Source organism: Neophocaena asiaeorientalis, unplaced genomic scaffold, assembly GCF_003031525.2.
Source record: "Neophocaena asiaeorientalis asiaeorientalis breed wild unplaced genomic scaffold, Neophocaena_asiaeorientalis_V1.1 scaffold29, whole genome shotgun sequence".
Taxonomy (NCBI): domain Eukaryota; kingdom Metazoa; phylum Chordata; class Mammalia; order Artiodactyla; family Phocoenidae; genus Neophocaena; species Neophocaena asiaeorientalis.
Genome location: NW_020174423.1, coordinates 6,029,686 through 6,044,627, shown reverse-complemented (window position 1 = coordinate 6,044,627; position 14,942 = coordinate 6,029,686). Strand labels below are relative to the sequence as shown.

The window sequence follows — 14,942 nt, the reverse complement described above, 5'->3', positions numbered from 1 at the left end:
GAGGTCCTGGATCATCTTCACTATCATTATTCTGAATTCTTTTTCTGGAAGTTTGCCTATCTCCACTTCATTTAGTGGTTATTCTGCGGTTTTATTTTGTTCCTTCATCTTGTACATAGCTCTCTGCCATTTCATCTTGTCTATCTTTCTGTGAATGTGGTTTTTGTTCCACAGGCTGCAGGATTGTAGTTCTTCTTGCTTCTGCTGTCTGCTGTCTAGTGCATGAGGCTATCTAAGACACTTGTGCAGGTTTCTTGATGGGAGGTACTGGTGGCGGGTAGAGCTGGGTGTTTCTCTGGTGGGCAGAGCTCAGTAAAACTTTAATCCACTTGACTGCTGATGGGTGGGGCTGGGTTCCCTCCCTGTTGGTTGATTTGCCTGAGGCAACCCAACAATGGAGCCTACATGGCCTCTTTGTTGGGGCTAATGGCAGACTCTGGGAGGGCTCACGCCAAGGAGTACCTCCCAGAACTTCCACTGTCAGTTCCGACTCTGCAGCAGACCCTTCAACACTAGCAGGTAGGTCTGGTTCAGTCTCCTCTGTGGTCACTGCTCCTTCCCCTGGGTCCCGATGCGCACACTACTTTGTGTGTGCCCTCAAAGAGTGGAGTCTCTGTTTCCCCCAGTCCTGTCAAAGTCCTGCAATCAAATCCCACTAGACTTCAAAGTCTGATTCTCTAGGAATTCCTCCTCCCCTTGCCGGACCCCCAGGTTGGGAAGCCTGACATTGGGTTCAGAACCTTCACTCCAGTGGGTGGACTTCTGTGGTATGTTCTCCAGTCTGTGAGTCACCTACCCAGAAGTTATGGGATTTGATTTTACTGATTCCACCCCTCCTACCGTCTCATTGTGGCTTCTCCTTTGTCTTTGGATGTGGGGTATCTCTTTTGGTGAGTTTCAGTGTCCTGTTGATGATTGTCCTGCAGCTAGTTGTGATTCTGGTGTTCTCACAAGAGGGAGTGAGAGCATGTCCTTCTACTTCGCCATCTTGGTTCAGGGCCTATACTCGGGTCTCTGCTTAATCACATCTGCAAAGTCTTTTTTTTTTTTTTTTGCCATTTAAGGTAACATTCACAGGTTCCAGGGATTGGAACATAGATATCTTTGGGGATGGGGCATTATTTAGCTTTCCACAAGTGGTAAACCTAATATTAATTATATCTATGCACCAGTAACCTAACAAAATGAAAAACTCAGAGAGGTGCCTATAAGAACACCCACCTCTGGTACTCCACCCCCCATACTCCATGGACAATTGTGATTCTTTTATAATAACAATGATGATAAAACATTTATCAAGAATCTGCCACGTGCCTGGTCCTGTTGTAAGCTCCCATGCATTGCCCCCCAAGGATCCTCACAACTACCCAATGAGGTAGGACCATCATATTTCTACATTTTACACATGTGGAAATGGAGGAGGCTAAATCCATGTTAGGAGAGAAGCAGAACCAGGGTTCAAAACTGGGGGCGTCCATCTCCCATGACCCTGTCTCTGGTTCACTGGGGGTGCACCCAACTCCCTGGAAAGGAACGTCTCACGGGCAGGAGCGTGTGCCACTGCTGCAGGTGCCCAGAGAAACCACCGGCTGCAAAACTGGCTTGTGGACTCCAGCTCCAGGAGCTCCACGTTGCCCTAAAATACTGTACTGAGGGTGTCCCTTTAAATTTTAATGACAGCATAGCTATTCAGAAGGTCATTTTAAGTTTACATGAGCATTCAGGTGAATCTTACCTTTCTGAAGGTGAACGTAGCAGATCTAACTAATCACTCCCTTTGATTCTGGATCCTAGGATCCCAGGAATGGCTATTGATGAGTACAGGCACTAACTGAGCCCATGGGGGTTAACGATGTTCACAGAACTGAGGGTTGCAGAAGCTGAGGATTCTTTGATATTTTATTTTTGTGGTGCAGGAGCAAGAGGGACCGGGAAAATGCCTGTTATTAAGATAACCAGTGATATAAGCCAGACTTTCTGGTCACATGGATTAAATGACCTATAAAATGATTTTTCTGAGCCAAACGGTCCACTCAGTGCCCTGGAACACACTATCTCCTAGCCTGTGCTCACATTGCTCTTCTTGTCTCAATTCCCACCTCCTTTCTGGTCATCCATCATCACATATTGAACACTTAGTATATGCAGGGCATTGTGCTAGGTGCTGCCCATATGAAGGCAATTAAACAGGAGTCCTCCCAACAGTGGAATCTAGAATTAGGTAATGAAAAAAAAGTAGTCCGTTTATTCCAACTCTCTTAAACTGGTTAGAGGTATTCACTCATTTACTCATTCATTCAACAAATATTTATTGGGCATCTTCTTTGTGCCAGGCATGAAGGAAGTAAAAAATAAAAAGGTATCTAACCCAGCCTGAGAGAGAGGGTAGCTAATGCTTCTAGGAGTTACAGACTTTGTTTAAGCTGAAAGATGGATGGGAATTATCTAGATCCAGTTAGAAGAGGGTTTTTCAGGCAGTGGAGATCTGTAAAGTGGGGTGTGAGGGGACCAAGTAAGGAGTGGCAATGGATAAGGGTGAGGAGTTAGGGCCAGAACTTGGAGCGGCTTGAAGGCTATGTAAAAACTTCCAGACTTTATCCCAAGGCAGAAAAGGAGCTCTTAAAATTTTTTACTTTACATTACAAAAAGCATACAGGCTCTGTACAATACACACGAACAGAAGTAAAAAGAGTACACTGTATATCTTCTACTACAACTTGACAGTGCAAGAGTTACTGCCTTTTAAGTATATAATGTATCTAAAAAGAAGGAAAACAATAATTTTTTTAAAAAATTAATGCAGATTGTATCAATGTCAATCTCTTGATTGTGATACTGTACGATAATTACCCAAGATATTACCATTGGAAGAAATCAAGTGAAGGGTATTATTATTACTATTATTATTTCTCACAACAGTATGTGAATCTACAAAGATCTCAGAACAAACGTTTTTTTAAATGCACCACACACAAAAATAAAGGCAAAGACATCTTCACGGGAAGGAGAATATTGATATAGTAAAACAACACAGTGGAACCCACTGATAGCTTCTGAAAACCAATGGAAGCAATTCATCCTATGGAGCTTTAGAGGTGACTAAAGGTTCAGCTGTGGGTCTGTAATCTGCACTTTCATTGCAAAAAAATCCTGGGAGTGATCAGAGCACTGATACAGGAAGGAAAAATGGAATGGCTCAGAGAGCAATGGAATGTTACTAAGAGGAATAAGATTGTGTGGTTGGGGAAAGAGGTGGCTGCTGGACTATGATTCCTAAGTGGGTTTAGATGTGCCCAACACCCAGCTTACTAGAAATAAATTTATGTTCTTTCATTGGCTATTGTAGGATACAGTGCTCACCAGTGGCTTCCTCTCCTGCAGGAACTTCCAGTGATGTTTCTAGCAATATTCCTTGGATACATATGGACACATGATATAAACCACATAACAAAATAAACATAAATACGGAGTAGGACATGCTCAGGTCCTAATATTCAATTCATAAGACAAAACATCCTATCACAAACAAGTCAGAGCTTACCAGCCTCTGGAAAGGTTTTTAACAGTGGGAGTGATATAATCAAACTTGTCATTTAGAAGATCCCTCTGGCAGTGGTACAGACTACTTATTGGAGGGGGTGAAGATTCAACGGAGAAACAGTAAGGACTTCCACTCAAGGAACAGGGGCAATGGAGAGGAGATAGATTCCAGAATTATTAAGGAAGCAAAAATCTCTATCTCAACCATAAGAAATCCCCAGTAGAGCTTGGCCCTTGAATCTGCCGGGGTCAAATTTGGCTGTAAAACAGAAAACTCAAAATAAAAATTGTTTAAACAAGATAGATGTTTATTTCTCTTATAAAAAGAAGTCCAGAGACATCAGTCCAGATGTGGTCTGGCGGCTCCAGTGTCACTGCGGAGTCAGGCTCCTCTTGTTCTTCTGATCTACCTTGCAAGTACATAGCTTCTGTCTTTAAAGTTACCTTTTGGTCCGAGATGGCTGCCAGAGCCCATCTAACTGGTCCACATCACTGGTAGTGGAAAGGAAGAAGGGAGAAAGCTGAGCCATCAACTTCTGCAAAGGCTTCTCCAGATCTCCACACATATTGATGTTTATATCTCACTGGCCAAAACCAATGGCTATACCTATTAATGAGGATGACAGGAAAATAATATATTCTAGCCCTGCTATCATTACCAGAATATCTGGAATGGATATTTGATGGATACTTAGGAGTCTCTGTCATAGTCATCAATCAAGTGAGACACAGAGAAGGTGAGAATATCCTAGCCCTCCAGGGGATGAGTCACAGAGTTTGTTGGACACTGTGATGTGCCAGCCAGATCTCCTTCCATGAAGGACTTTTGCCTCAGCTGCAGAGAGCGTTGTCAACAGACAGCTTTCATCTGTCAGCCCCTTCTGAGAGCCTCCGCACCCAAGGAGCCTAGACAGCTTATGTTCAGTGACCTCAATACAGGAATATAAGATGGACATCTTCATCCAACTGAGGACAACTCAAAAGAACTATGCTAGCTCCAGCTCTTTCCTTGGAGTTGGCTAAGGCTACTGTCAGGTTACACTGTAGTTTGAATTTTCAAGCTGGAATCTAAACCCCACAAAAAAAACAACAAACTTCCCTTCTCTCGCCACAAATTTCTCTCTTTTTTCCAGAAGTGACTCCTACTTCCTTGCCCTCCCTTCCACAGCATGGATGCCACGTTCACTCTTTAATAAACCTCCTGTGTACCAACCTCCAACTCAGAGTCCACTTCTCAGGCCAGCCAGTGTGGCAAGGAGGGAGGGTGTATCTACCTGAAGTGTCAGAAACTCTGGAAGGAGGCGAAATGTTCACATTTATTGAAAGCAGAGTGGGCTAAAAAGATGGAGACATGCCGCTGCATGCACATTTCCTTTTTTCTGTCTCCTGCTTGCTTCTCATGGCTGTCAATGCGCATGTCTATAGCATCCATTACATCGCTTCCAACGTGAAACTATCCATTTAGGTTTGGATAACCAGATCCTCAAACTTGTTAAAACTGTGTGTAAAGAAAAGAAAATGGCTGTTGGGTGAGAGCTGGGTCTTCCTAGATGGAAAGTGCCTGAGTGCCTACACGGTAGGACTTCCACTATCTCCAGCTACACTTATTAGAGCCTTTTGTAAAATTTTTATTTTTTGGTTTCTTTCTTGGTTCTTGGCTAGGTTCCAGATAGGTAAGATGTGACTCTAAATGCAATAAATAAGACAGGGAAAAACTACTCTAACTTTGTGGCATTTTTGGTTCTAACTCAGAAGCCAATTTTCCTTACTGTGTCTGGAGCTTATAGAATTTAGCCTAAAACAACCTGTCATCATAGACACCCCTTCCTCTGGCATTCCATCTGCCCATTTGTGAAAGCTGGTCGATACAAATGTTCACTCAGGATGAAAACAGACCACCTGGGCACCCAGTTGTGTGTGAGGGGTGCTCATGACCTTGGAGGAAAATGTCCCAGAGGGGCCATAACTGCATTATCACCCAGTTCTCAGGCAGGGAGTCCTACCCCCAAAACACTCCCTCCTCACCAGTGTGTACAGGGGACCGGCAAACATTAGACTGCACCCAAAACGTCATAGTCAGAAATGTTTTCTCATTTCCATGACTCAGAGCAAACGTTATTCATATAGTGCCTCTGAATACACCCACTTCTGGAAGAAAAGAGAAATTTGTGGCAGGAAAAGATAACTTTGCCATCATTTCTTCCCGGAGTTTAGATTCTGGGTTAGGAAGCATAAGCTGCTAGTGACACAAGCCTGCGTGCTATGTGGCTTTTGAGGTTTGCCTACTCACAGATCTCTCTGGCTCTTCCCACTTGTCTCTGTCAACAACTGACACTGTGGTATTTATTTATCTGGATTTTTAAAAATTGAATTTGTGATAGCACCTTTGCTCACAAAAGCACTTTTCAGGCAAGCAGTCCATAGCAGTTTCCTCCCAGTTTATTTTAGAGAAAAGTACGAGAAGATCCTCTTCCTTTGAAAAACCCTAACTAAACTCACACAAGTCTGTAAATATATTTTCTCAGAGACTTTTATTCATCTTTGAATCTTCCAGGGTCTGACACCTGGAGTACAACAGACACTAAATGTTTGTTGAATGAATAAATGAATGAGTGAATGAAAGAAACAAATGACAATTACTGCGTGAATAAATGAATGTGAGCTCAAGAAGCTTACTGGTAGGAGGATAAAATTCGTTCCTGAAAGGTATAACACAGGAAAGACTGGATGCTGTGAGAAGGTGGGAGGGAATGATCACATCAGGTGAGATGAGTGATGTTCAATCAGGCTGTATCTGGTAGAGTCGCCAGGAGGGCTTTACAAATCACAGAGCCCAACCTGTTAAATCAGAATCTTTCAGGGTGGACCCAGGCACTGGTGTTTTTTTAAAGCTCCTCAGGAGATACCAATGTTCAGCCAGAGTTGAGAGCCACTGGGACATGAGGATCAGAAAGAGATTCATAAAGGAAGTGGTTTTTTAAAACAACCTTTAAAGATGGATAGAGTTTTGACTTGTAGAAATGAGCAGGAACTAGGGAAGATGTCCTGACCACTCCTCCCTCCCAACCACAATTCCAGACTGTCTATCCTACCTAATCCAGACAGATGCTGGCAACTGGTATGGGGGTGCCTGTGCAATTAAATGACTTTTTCCCCTCTGGGCCATCTAAGAGCCTGGCCACTAGTGTCTGAAGGACTCAGGTGAGGGTCTGAACACTGAGGATCTTGGGGGAGCTGGCCTGAGGGACTGCCCACCCCAGGGCATGTCTGTATCTGCTGGTATATTCCAACTCAAGAGCTGAAAAGGGAAGTTAGTGATTTCATCCTTGAGGTTGGGATCTCATGAAAAGATGGGAAACCTAAAGTCTTCCTTCCTGTGGTGACTTCACAGGGATCTGACAACCCACCGTTTGCTCCACTGGCAGCCCCTGCAACAGAGACCACAGGGCCTTCCACTACTCTCAGAAGTGATGCTGCAGAAGGCTCTTAGCAACTATACCCAAACCCCAAGGATTAAACAAAGAAAAATAATACATCAGAGAAGGACAACAGCTAGAGAGAGAGCAATAATAAACAAAGCAATCAAAACATAAAAAATAAAGATCTGTAAAATTTTAGAGCTACTGGAGGAGATCGTCTACAAACTATACAAAAAAATAACAGTAATAAGAGGTGCTGAGGAGATTTTTAAAACACCTTCAGAAGACAGCCTAGAATTTAAATAGGCAAATGTGATTTTCAAATTAAAACTAATTGAGTTAAGTAAAGAGTAGGATAGTCAGTGCTGAGATTCAATTCAGGGCCTAGAGGATCAGGTGGAAGAAACAATTCAAACCACAGAACTGATGGCTTCCATAGGGAAAACAGAAATTCCAGAAGGAGAAGGAGGAACAGGGACAGATGCAACAAACACTGATGCAAGAAAATTTGGTACAGATGAGGGAAGATCAGTACCTGTCTTGCAAGTTTTCACCAAATTCTACACCCAGGTGTATCTTGGTCAATTCCCAAATTCCAAAGGTAAAGCAATACATCTTTCAGGTTTACAGGTAAAAAGAACCAAGAAAGGAGAATCACATTGGCACTCAACTCTGTTGCATTGAAAACTAGGACAGTAACATTTATGGACTTTTGAGAAAAAGGACTGCAACCTAGGATTCCTCTGCTGGCCAAGTTAGACTTCATCTGTCAGCGAGAAAGAGAGATTCTTGGGGCGTGCAAGAATTCAGAGAATATACTATTCCCACGCACTATCTGGGGAAAATACTAAAGAAAGGGCTCTAATTAAACAACAAATGAATCATAGCAGAGACCTCAAGATCAGGAAAAAAAGAATAAGTAAAAGGAAAGAGTAGTGAGCTATGATGCTTGCTATTTATATAAATATGTGTAATATCTAAATCCATAACAGTAGGTTGCCTGAGAACGTGTAATATAAATTCTAAATGAGGATTCTTGAAATAGGCAAGGAACATTCCAGGGAAATTCTAATAATGATAATAATCCAGAATGAAAAACTCTTTTGTATCTCAGCAAAACCCAGAAGTGGGAGACAGATGAGGCAACAAAGCAAAAGCATTTATTATATCTCCTCTGGAGAGAGAAAGGTGAAGGAAGGAGGAAGATAATGTCTTCTAAAAGAGAGTTAGTAAACATGAAAGCGGAGTGAACTAAATAGAAAAGAAAATCGTATGAGACACTACTGAACAAATCCAAAGGCTTGTTCTTAAAAAGTTCACTGAAATTGATAAACCCTTCCCTAGTCTGTTTAAAGAAAAGTGAGAACAAAAAAATAAACAAGAACGCTCCCCAGACGTGAGAGCCCAGAGCCACCTGCCCGCCAGCATCTGCCCTGGGACTCAGGGGCTCAGGTATGGGCTGGGTCGGGATGCCCCACCCTTTCCCACACATCCGTCCCCCCACGTCCCAGATTTGTCTCAGCCACATAGCCAACATGGATCAAAAGCTGCAGATGACATCAACGGTCCCAAGAGCGTTGCTCTAATTAAGAATAATACAATAATTTTGGATGATTAAAAAATAAATAAATAAAAATAAACAAGAACATCTGAAACACGTACTGTTCTGTGTCAATTATACCTCAGTTTAAAAAAATAGACAAAATTGGGAGTGAAAAAAGAGCCATCATCACAGATACAGAAGAGATTAAAATAATTATAAGAATTTATTATATGCTAATTCTATGACAATAGATTTGAAAATCTAGAGGAAATTACCAAAATTAATCCAAGTGAAAACCTGAATTTTCAGTGGGAGAGTGGGAGAGAAAAGAAAGGTTGTTAAATATCAACCATTAACAAGGGTATCAGGACAGATGGTTTAACAGCTCAGCTTTCTAATCTTCAAAGAATAGATAACATCAGTGTTAATTAATTTATTCTAGACCATGGAAAAAAATGAAAGCTTCTCCATTTATTTTATGAAGCAAGCATGATTTTAATGCTAGATAAAATATTAACAAATAGAATCTAGCCATGTGGCAAAAAAAATAATACACTGTAACTAAGCAGAGTTTATTCTAGGATTACAAAGCACAACATCAAGAAATCTATCAACATATACATTTTCATCAATAAATTAAAAGTGAAAAACCATACCCTATCAATAGTTCCTGAAAAGGCATTTGATAAAATTCAGCAGCCACCCATATTAAAGCTTTAAGGAAAATAAGAATGAAATGATAGTTGTTGTATATAATAAAGTCTCTTTATCAAAAAACAATAGCCAATATCATTCTCATTGGTCAAACACCAAAAGCACTTCAATTAAAATCAAATCCAGACAAAAATGCCCACTATTGCCACTGTAACTCAACATTTTCTTCAAGATTCAGAGATTAAAACAAATGTCATAAGGTAAGAAAATGAAGTGATTAGTACAAGCATGTGAAAGATGAAATAAAGTATTAGAATATTTCTTTTTGCTCATGGTTTTATCTCTTCTTTTCAGATTTAAGCCTGCTATTAATGTTCCTGTTTAACATTGGCTTGGAGGTTTTTAGAAAATATAATAAGAACATAAAATTAAGTAACTGACATAAGTATTTGATAATATTTTCTTCCATTGACCACATGACTCCATTACTAGAAAACCCAGGAAAATCTAGTTTTAAAAAAACACTCAAATTAATGAAGAATTTGGTAAGGTGACAAATTTTACAGAAACGCATACAAAAATTAATCATTTCTCTATACTATAGCATGTTCACCTAAAAATAGAAATGAGAAAAATACTCAATTAATTTTAGTGACAAAATCTATAAAATATTGAGAGATAAATATAAAAGAAACATAAGACTATGGAAAAAAACCTTATGAAAAAAACCAAAACAAAATCTGAAGAAATTTTAACACCAATCAATTTGTTCAGAGGAGTTAATATCTTAACAAATTCCTTCTCCCCCCAAATATAAATGTAATACAATGCCAATTATAATCCCAGTAGTTTGTGGGTTGTTTTTTTTTTTTTTTTTGGCTGGAGTTTTAATAGGAATTGCATTATATTTGTATATCACTTTGGAGAGAATTAGTTATCTTTGTTTGTGGGTTTTTTTTTTTTTTTTTTTTTGGCTGGAGTTTTAATAGGAATTGCATTATATTTGTATATCACTTTGGAGAGAATTAGTTATCTTTACTATGTTGAGTCTCTCAATCCACAGCCATGGTCCCCCTTTCATTTATTTAAATCTTTGATTTCTCTCCACAGCACCAGTAGATTTTTTGATTGTAAGTAAATTGGTTTTGAAGTATAGTGTACATACAGAAAAGTGCCAAACCATAAGTGTGCCCATGTAACTAACATCCCCATAAAGAAATATAACATAACCAGCACTCCTTAAGTTCCCCATCCCGTCCCCTCCCAGTGTCCCCCAACACCAAGGAGAAACCACCTACTATCTTGACTTGTAATACCACAGACTTACTTTGCCTCCAACAGGTTTTGTTTTTTAATTGGATAAAATGTGCTTAGAACTTACACAGACAATAAATGTTCAGAAGGTAAGAAAAATAGGAAAAAGAATAACAATAAGAGACGTCTAACCTTATCAGTATCAGAGCACTCCAAAAAGCTATAGTAATTAAATCATGTGTATTAGTACAGGAAGAGACCAACAGTAAGAGGTACAGAATAGGGGATGAAAAAAATCAATCCTGGTACATGTGAGTATTTAATACAAAGCTGATAATTCAAGACAGCTGGGAAAGAATAGATTATTTAATAAATGATACTAGCTCAACTTACTAGAACAAGTTGAATCCCATCTTATGCTATATACAAAAACAAATTTTAGACATATATAAGACTTGTTACATTTGTATAAAATAAAACAATAAATAGCTTAGAAGAAAATCTAGGTAAATACATGGGTTGGGGAATCTTCTTATCATAACAGGAAACCCAGAACCTCTGAAAGAAAGACATATTTGACTTAAATTGAAAATGCCACTAAGATAATACGTAAGTGATACATTTGGATGGAAAGAGTTTTACAGATGACAGATAAATGATAAATAACAGTACTATAAAAAGAGCTCCTACAAATTGCCCAATCAAAAAATGGGCATAGACTATGAATAGATAATTCACAGAAAAGCAAATCCAAATTCTCAACAAACTTGAAAAGATGCTCAACCTCACCAGTAGTCCACAAACTGCAAATTAAGTTTACAATGAAATATCACTTTACGACGATCTGAATGGAAAATATTAAAACTAGAGTGATAGCGACTGTTGCTAGTAGGGGTGTGGGTAAAGCACTCTCTATATTTTACTACTGAAAATATGATGTTTGGGCCTTTTTGAAAGCAATCTGGAAATATATAATAAATTTTAAAATACACATGCCCTTCAACCTTGGAATCTATTCAGTAGAAGCAAAAGCATCAGTACACAAAGATACAGGCTTAAGAATATTTATTGCTTCACTGTTTGTAGTGACAGAAACGTAAAACAAACAAAAAAATGTCTTTCAAGAGAAAGATAAATAATGGATAAATTATGAAAAAGTCTCATCATGAATTATTATGTAAGCCAACACAAAACAATGTATTAGAACCATACCAGGTGACAGAGGGATTTCCACAAGGTATTTTTAAGTGAGAAATACAATATGTACAAAATCCATGATCTAATTTTTCCAGAGAAAGCAATGAACTCCCCCAAACACTACATATACAGAGATTTATCTATTTATCATCTATCATCTATCTGATATATAATCTATATATCTATGTGTATATAATCTTATGTCATTATATGAAGATGGAGAAAGTTAAAAGGCTATTAGCACCTGGTCATCTGGGGTAAGGGACTGGGGGAGAGAGCGGGTGGGATGGATACTTGAGAAGACTAAGAAATGAGAAGTTGCAGGGAATGTATGGATGGGAGTGAGTAGTTCCACTTACCTGAAGGGTACTTCAAGGATTCTGGGTATACTCAAAGTTTGAACTCCAAAGCTGCTGGTGGGGGCCTTTCCTGGGGGATACTAAGGCCAGACCCTCCTTAGAGGATGTGGGTACAGGACATATCACAGAGAATGCCTCCTGTCCCTCCCAACATCTGACCCGGTGAAATCATGTCATGACAAATACCAAGGCCACTGTGAGGGACCCATAGTCTGGGATGTGCAGGACCTAATGCCGTGTTTAGGGTGAAGTGTTCCTGCAGGTCTCCTGCCAGGGGGCAATGGGGTAACCGTGGGATCACTGTATGTGTTTATGGAACCCAATAACCCCCAGGGACCTTATGGCCTAGTTTGGGTAGGTCAAAGTCCTACCAAATTCCACAACTCAAGTCATTAAGAACAAACCCCAAGAGACTTTCACTTACTTCTCTTAAAGAACATTAAGGGATCCAATTCCTATTCCGTATCGACCATCTTAAACTACCCTTTCTCAGGGTTTTACTTTGAGGTGATGAAAATGTTTCAGAAATAGATAGGTGGTGGTTCCACAACATGGTGAATGTAACTAAACGCCACTGACTTTTTCATTTTAAAAAGGATAATTCTATGTTATGTGAATTTCACCTCAATAAATTATTTAGGAAAAAAAAATACCTTTTCTCTCCCAGCCTAAAACTTACTTTGTATCTTACTCTCAACTCTACCAAAAACGTTCCTGAAAGCCCAGTCCACAAACCCCTCCACTTTAGTTCCTTTTCTCTTCCCTCCTGTTTCTTGTAGTCCTGTCTGCACCCATCCCTCTATGCCATGTCTCAAAATCCCAGGAGGCAGGCTGGCAAACATGGAATTCCACATGTGTGTGAGGAAAGAGGGAAGCTGAGGGGGGAAAGACACATTTTCCTTTAACAGGTGGTGGGAATGGGCGAGCCGAAGGCTGGTATTACTCATTAGTAAGTTTTGCCTCTTTCACATATGGGAACATAAGGTAATTTGGGTACCAGCCGCCCTCAGCAGCCTGTCTTCCCCCACACTGTGAGTCGCTGCCCCCGCCTGTCACGACAGCTTGTTCTCAGCCCCCCCAAAGCCAAGGCCCTGTGACTGGGAGCCCCCATCTAAAGGTTACTTTTGGATGGGGAAACAGAACCTCCCTCCTTTGGTGGGAGGGAGTCAGGGAGGGAGGGACGGATGGGAGAGCTCCACTGGGCAGCACGCAGTCTTGCAGAACAGGTGGTTTTGTTTATTTTTCTCCATTTCATTTACAAAATTGTACCCTTTCCTAAAACAGCCTCAGGACTCAAGCACAGCAAGTATAGGCACAGTGAGATGGCATTTAATCAAAATACAGAAATTTAAGCAGTTAACATCACGATGGAGCAGCAGAAATCACCGCAAAGTAAACATCCAAGCAGCCACTGCCATTTGACTGCTCAGCAACTGAGAGGACAGGACAGGAGACAGGCATGTCCCAGCTCAGCCCCTCACCCTGTTCACCCAAGGCAGGGCCGGAAGGCAGGAACAGGCCAGTCCAGAGGGTCTGGGCCCCCAAGGCTCCAGAATGCACAACTCCAGCCCCTACCTCAAATGAAGTTGGGTTTCCCTGGGCTATTTTATGGGTGAACTATGGTTTTAGGGAATCAATCTGTTAATATTACTAATGCCAAAAAACAAAACACGTCTGAAAGTCATTATGGCACAGTAGAAAGAGCTTTCTACTCCATTAACTCCCACCCACCCCCTTTTTTTTTTTGAGCCAAATTAACTTAGGTTCAAATCCTGGCTCTGTCACTTACCAGCTGTGTTGAACTTGCACAAATCACGTAAATTCTCCAGGCTTCTGTTTGCTCATCTCTGGGGCAAGGTCAGAGTGATATCACCGGTTTACTGGGAATCTCAGTTCACTGGGGTCATAAATATGAAACGGTTTACTTTTCCTGAAATTGCTCCCAAACTCTCAAACCCCCATTTCTCACTGGGTAGCTGCTCCTTTAAGTAACAGATCAGCCCAATTCCATAGTGTTTCAGTCACCTTTTATCATTAGACGGTTATTTTCATTCCTTAAGATTCTGCCCTGTTCATTTAAAAATTTCAACCTTCTGTCCATTTCCAGTACTTTTCCTTCCCTCTTAAAACTGCAGAGTGCCAATGAAATTAGAGTTCTAGATAAATAACGTTTTCATCTAAGTACCGCTCATTTTGTTTGCTAAATCTGGCAACCCTCCACCTTCTCCCAAGCACAGGCTTTAGGGAAGTGGTTCCCAATTCAGGCTGCTCATTAAAAATTTCAATGCCTGGGTTCCGTTCCAGACCAGTTAAATCGGAATATCTGGGCATACCAAGAATTTTTTTTTTCAAAGTTTCCCCGAGGGACTGGAACGTGCGCTCGCGGCTGACAGCAGCGCTTTGGAAGGGGGTCCGGCTTCTTCCCGTTCTAGCAACGCCTCCCGCTTCCCAGCATGCACTGCTGCGGCGTCGGGGGCGGAGGACGGAGAGGCCGGTCTCGTTTTACGAGACTGTCGGTTGTAAGCTCGTAACCCTCTCAGCTGGTCACGACAGCGCCTCCACTTGACACCGACGGGCCCTTTGTTCCCAGTGTATGGGCAGACATCCAAATGCGGGCTCTCCTGTTACGTGCTCTGGAGGGCTCCGTGAGGGTCTTCCTTCTGCCTGCTCGCTGGTGAGGAGACGAGGCTTCAGCTTGCCCCCAAATCAGCCCTCTGCCGGAAGTGGCCCCCACCCCCGCCCCGACAGCTTCCTGCTGCTGAGAGCCCCCTCCCGCCACAGGCGCCCTTCCAAGGGGAGGGTACTGGCAAGATAGCTTAAACCACACTGCCTCCTACAGGTCAAGGTGACCTACAGGGCTCGTCTCAGCAAGCCGGCACTTCGCACCTGTTGTTCTCAGGTGAGGGTCCAGTTCCAGCGCCTCCCTCTGCACCCACGACCATGTTACCCTCATAATAACTCATGTTTGTTGAGATT

General features: G+C 41.3%; 1 long non-coding RNA gene across 1 annotated transcript; it reads right to left on the bottom strand.

Moving 5' to 3' along the window:
- Positions 1 to 3,848: 3,848 nt before the first annotated feature.
- Positions 3,849 to 14,670, bottom strand: LOC112407292 (uncharacterized). The gene is made up of 3 exons (XR_003004723.1): positions 14,300 to 14,670; positions 13,756 to 13,863; positions 3,849 to 4,147 (listed from the first exon to the last, which is right to left on the bottom strand). It is a non-coding gene; the product is annotated as an uncharacterized LOC112407292 (long non-coding RNA).
- Positions 14,671 to 14,942: the final 272 nt, after the last annotated feature.